The sequence below is a fragment of the Poromitra crassiceps genome (assembly GCF_964638095.1).
Source record: "Poromitra crassiceps genome assembly, chromosome: 25".
Lineage (NCBI taxonomy): Eukaryota > Metazoa > Chordata > Actinopteri > Beryciformes > Melamphaidae > Poromitra > Poromitra crassiceps.
In genome coordinates, this window is record NC_139649.1 from 2,849,313 (window position 1) to 2,854,982 (window position 5,670).

At 42.6% G+C, this 5,670-nt stretch overlaps 1 protein-coding gene across 1 annotated transcript in view; it reads right to left on the minus strand.

The window, feature by feature from the left end:
- cnbpb (CCHC-type zinc finger, nucleic acid binding protein b) overlaps window positions 1–1,855 on the minus strand; it is a 12,224-nt gene extending 10,369 nt beyond the window's left edge. Inside the window, exon 1 of the mRNA XM_083660844.1 lies at window positions 1,732–1,855. The gene's annotated coding sequence lies outside the window, so the exon portion shown is untranslated. The remainder of the gene's footprint in view (window positions 1–1,731) is intronic.
- Between the last annotated feature and the right edge of the window lie 3,815 nt (window positions 1,856–5,670).

Consider the following 5,670-nt stretch of genomic DNA (forward strand, 5'->3'; position numbering starts at 1 on the left):
GCAAACTGTTTACACTGTGGAACTGTTGTAGTTCCTCCTGCAGAGTAGAGGGGGCGCCGAGGAGCAGACCAAACACTGAACACAGCACACACACACAAATACCACGTTCAAGACAACTCAGAACTCGTGGAAAAACCAGCTCTGACCTGTAAAAAATGAATTGAATGGTTGTCGAGGTCGGAATTACAGGTCGGAAATTCGGGTATCATTTCAGAGCTCCGGTTTGTCCGAGTTGATGTCATTAAAGTGTTGTTTGACCCAATTTGAGGTGTAATTATGCAATATGCGTTTATATTGAATAAAGAATATAACCACAGCACACTGGAATGACTTTCCTGTGATTTGTGTGTGTGGTTAGTGTCATCAGGTTTGATGATGCTATCTGTGAAACACGTTGTTTGCCAATAACACAGTAAGTCATTCCAGGTGGTTAATTTCTATTTTTTATTCATGATGTTCCTGCAACCGACCAGCACCTGATCACTCTACTGGCTGTGCATGGGGACATTCCTTCACTATGTGTTTATAATGTTTATATTGCGCTCTGATTATAGCAATATGTTGAATTCAACAGCTTTTTTACCAATTCAATTATCGACCTGTGTATGTTTTTTTTTTTTAGCCAGAGTTAAAAACAGAGCGAACGCAATGATGTCGGAGGTCAGAAATCCCGAAATGAAAGTACGGGTTTGGAGTTGTCTTGAATATGGAATAACCCCAGCAGCCTGCAGCATCCAGTCCTTTCCCTGTCAGTGTCTGACTCAGTCTGGAGTCTGGACTTCAGACCATTAACATTTGGACACACAACACACATTCACGAAAATAAATATATACATCAATAAAAAATATCCATTTCTGCTAAGCTAAGCAGTTAGCTAGGATTTGACTAGTTTGTTTTCCAGTCGGAGCTAAGCCAGTGGTTCTCAAAGTTTCTCATGTCAAGGACCTCGAAACTGACACAAATCATACATTGTCATTGTGTTACTTATGGATGGAATTATAGTGAAAATAATTGATTCCGTTTTTGCTGGGGACCCCCTGGAACCCCTGGCCTGGCCTCAAGGACCCCAATTTCACTGCACAGGGGACATGTCTCTAACAGAGCTCCAGCAGTGTGGGGACATGTGCAGCTGGCTGGCTTTATGATGTCCACGTTGGCTAATTTTGGCTGTTGGCTAACAGTCTAATGTTAGCCAAGGGGGCGTTGCTGCACTGGCTAACATTAGCCACCAATCAGTAAGTAACATTAGATTGCCTGCCTGCGGACTGTGGCTAACGGACGGGCCTGACGCGCACACACACACACACACACACACACACACACACACACACACACACACACACACACACACACACACACACACACACACACACACACACACACACACACACACACACACACACACACACACACACACACACACACACACACACACACACACACACACACACACACTAAACACAACACGTGACGTCACAGCCGAGCCGCCTCCGTCTGGTTTCTACTGTCTCTACTGAGCAGCGCGAGCCTCAGGCCTGTCAGATGCTCAGCTAGCATGCTAGGCTAGCTAGTTGGCATGTCTGTCTTCCAGGCGGAATAAACAGCCTGCAAGACAGACATGCTAACTAGCTATCTATGCTAACTTGCTAGGTTTTATATTGTGGAGAGAGATGCCACAAAATAAAAACTCCCACAGTTTATTACGTTAGCCGTGAAGCTAACAGACTCACCTCAACTCTCTCCCTCTCTCTGTTCTGTCTGTGCGTGTCTCTCTGTGTGTGTGTGTGTGTTCTGGGTCTCTCTCTCTGTTTGTTTTCTATCTGCTCTCCTCTGCGACACATGAGGTCTGCACACGGCACCACACACACACACGCGCGCGCACACACACACACACACACACACACACACACACACACACACACACACACACACACACACACACACACACACACACACACACACACACACACACACACACACACACACACACACACACACACACACACACACACACACACACACACACACACACACACACACACACACACACAGGCGATTCTAAGTAGGGGGGTCTCAAGCTGGAGATATAGAAATTTTGTAAATTGTAAAATAAAATGCATTAATCTGGGGCACTCTGAGAGAAAAATGAAGAGGCTAGCAGATATGAAGAACTACACACATCACATTAATATCCTCTTCACTATGCTGTGGCTTTACAGTGATGAAAAAATAATTGTCTCCTTATATACAGAGATGGGCAGTATTTTAAATACATGTATTTAAAATACATATTTAAAATACATTTGTGTATTTTGTAATTTGTATTTGGCTGGACCGAGAAAAATAAGATGTAATTTGTATCAAGATACTTTCAGACCTTGTATTTTGTGTATTTTAAATACATAAAATACTTTTTTCTTTAATTTTATGTCATTTTATTCTCAAATTGACACATTCTTACCATTGACACAGGTTTAGACTGTGGAGAAAAAAAATGTGACATGTCACTTCTACTCTACCTCTGATTGGCTTACCCTCAGAACAAACTCAACCACAAATCAGAGGCAGAGTAGGGTGGGTCTTGAGTCAGACTTCACATCACTTCTTCGTCTAGTATGAAGCCTTGTATTGGTGGAAATTCCCCCAGAGATAAATTAGTAATATAAATTGATTAGATATTGCATGCACTGGCCTATCTGCAAATTAAACGGTTTACTGCATATTCAAACCAGTGTATCATAATAGAAAGACACAACTAATTATCTTCTTAATTAAAAATGGCAAAGTGGGTGGCAGTGTGTGTGGCGGCAGTGTGGGTCATGATTGTGATGTCATCAGTGATGTCACTCGATCAATTGTGATGTCATCAGTGATGTCACGAGCTACTCTAATGTAGTATGAGCCAATGGCATTTGACATTTGCACGATGGCACCAAGGTGGCTGGGCGGTGTCTGTCTGTCTGTCAGTCATGATTTTGGGAGCCCGTGGAGCCGGCGATTTCCATAACTGCAGCCATGGCACATCATCTCCAGGGATACTGTTATGATGTCAGATATCTAGGGCTAACAGGCCCAAACCCAAACCATAACCAGCATCCTTAAAACAAAAATACAAATGCAATGAAACGTATTTGAAGAGTTATGGCGATCCCTGTTCTGTGCCATGGCTTTCTTACAGAAAGGCTTTTACAGAAAGGCTTCAGGGCTAACCTCCAGTCAAGAAAAGGGAAAGATCATCACTGACCCATCTCACCCTGGGGCGGCTGGAGCTCCGGAGGTAGAGTGGGTCGTCCACTAATCGCTTTGGATAAAAGAGGTTGCTGGTTCGATCCCCGCCTCCAGTCTGCATGTCGAAGTGTCCTTGGGCAAGATACTGAACCCCAAATTGCTGTGCCAGCAGCACCCTGCGTGGCATCTTGCTGCCATCAGTGTATGAATGTCTGTGTGAATGTACCTACTCATTGTAAAGCGCTTTGGATAAATGCGCTATATAAATGCAGGCCATTTAACCATCTGTTTGAACTACTCCCCTCTGGCAGGCGATACAGAGCACTGTACACCAAAACCACCAGACATCAAAACAGTTTCTACCCACAGGCCATCACTCTAGGCCATCTCTAACACACACTCAGCACCTGCAAGCTGTTTGCCAGAAGACGATGAAGAACACACTAACAGCACTGTTGTTCACACTACGCTTTATACTTCAGGGTTGCCACTGCTTTGCCACATTCTTTTTGACAGCAGGGGGGGGGGGGTTACCCCTAAAATATTTAATTTCCTACACTGCATTTCATGTACGCTTTGTGGGAAATAACTGTGCAATACCTGACTCAAAGCCTAGTTAACATTGAATGGCATATAACCGTGCAATATCTGAAATCATATCTGTATAAGCCTTTGTTTACAATCCTGTGTGGCCTATTTATATACAGTACAAGTAGGCTACACTCTTTCATATATAGGCTACATAATTAAAATAAGACACTTTACACCACACTTATTGTATAGTAGTACAGTAGTTGTTACTGTGAATTTTTGCAAATGTTTAAATGTACCTGTGCCTCGTCGGTTTTAACTTGAGCAGATACTAACCCCCCATCCGCTCAAATCCGATTGCTGGGTACAAGTTGAGTAGCATAATTACTCAAATAAATAAAAGACTAATATTGGTTGCATGTTCGAGTGATATTGATCCAATGAAGACACATTAACATTGATATATTACATTAACTCATTCACGGCCAGGGGTTTCTGACCATTTTCACGGATCTTCAAAGACCCACAGAATATTTCCTTCTGTAACATTCTGCACAGACCTATTGAGTTAGACCCTTTAACGGCAGTTCTGGGAATTATTGATCCTGAAAAAATTAGTGGTGACGAACATTATATGGTATCATTTGTCTGTATACTGGCACGGAGGCTCATCTTACTGAACTGGAAACAGAAATCTGCACCAACCCATTTAAACCTAATGAATGATGTAATGAAGCATTTGGAACTAGAAAAAATAAAGTTCTCTCTGAGGAAGCAGGAACACAAGTTTGATAAGATTTGGCAAAACCTTTTGTAGATCATTTCAGGAGTATGAATGTGTCGGGCAGGAGTGGAGAAGGTCTCCTTTGAATACTAGTGTCAAGGAGGAACAGACAGTATTTTGTTTATACATATATCTTTTTTTTTATTGTGCATCCAAGTATGTGTCGTAGTTTTGTTTTTTGTCAGGTGGTGTTTTTTTTGGTTGTCTGTTTTAATATGTATGTGATTTGTACTGTTTTGTCTTATGTGTAAAAAATAATAAACAGTAAAAAAAAAAAAAAAAAAAAAAATCCTTCTGTGACTATGTAAACACCAAATATCTTAAAAGATAGAAGAGAGCCTCTACTTTAATGGGGAAAAAAGTTTGTTTCTGCCTTCTTCCATTCTTTAGTTATCGACACTTTAATGTAGGTCGTTTTCACGGTCTCTCCCAGAAAGCAAAGAAAAACGTCTTTTTGTGCATCGGCGTGAGGGAGAAATTAACCCCGCTCTCAGAGAGAGGACTCATCTTGACCGGGGGGGCTGGGGGTCCTAGAACTCGACATGTGGAGGTCTGGGGGCATATTTGAAGGCTGAAATTTACACTATGTGAGGGTTCACCACACGCATTACTACCGTAATCTAACTGACAGGAGAAGTGATTGGTGTGCGTTTACCATCTTCTGGTGAAAGAAATCAGTGACTCTCACGAGTTTGCGTGGAGCTCCGGGGAAAGCTGCTTGTTGCACTGCTTTGAAGCACCAGGCTGGATGTGTTTTATCAGCTTCCTCCATGAAGGGAGATCGTTGCTTTTTCCTGGCAGGTTTTGTGGGACAATAACTGGCTTGTGGTAGAACTTCATCAAGTGGCCAAGAGCGCCATCTATCGCATGGCGGTGAAAACACAGATTGACATAAAAACACGTCAATGGCGGGGAATGAGTATATGGAACGTACATGACCATAATTTATTTCAATGTCAGCTATCAAGAGTAATTCAGTTGTTGCACCCATGGCGCAGTGTGTGTGTGTGTCTGGTGTGTAGGCGGGAGCAGGACCTGTTCTGCCCAAAAAGAAACATTTCCTGCTCCTGACACGCGAAGAAGAAACACTTCCTGCTACTGACACGTGAAGAAACAGCCACACCTC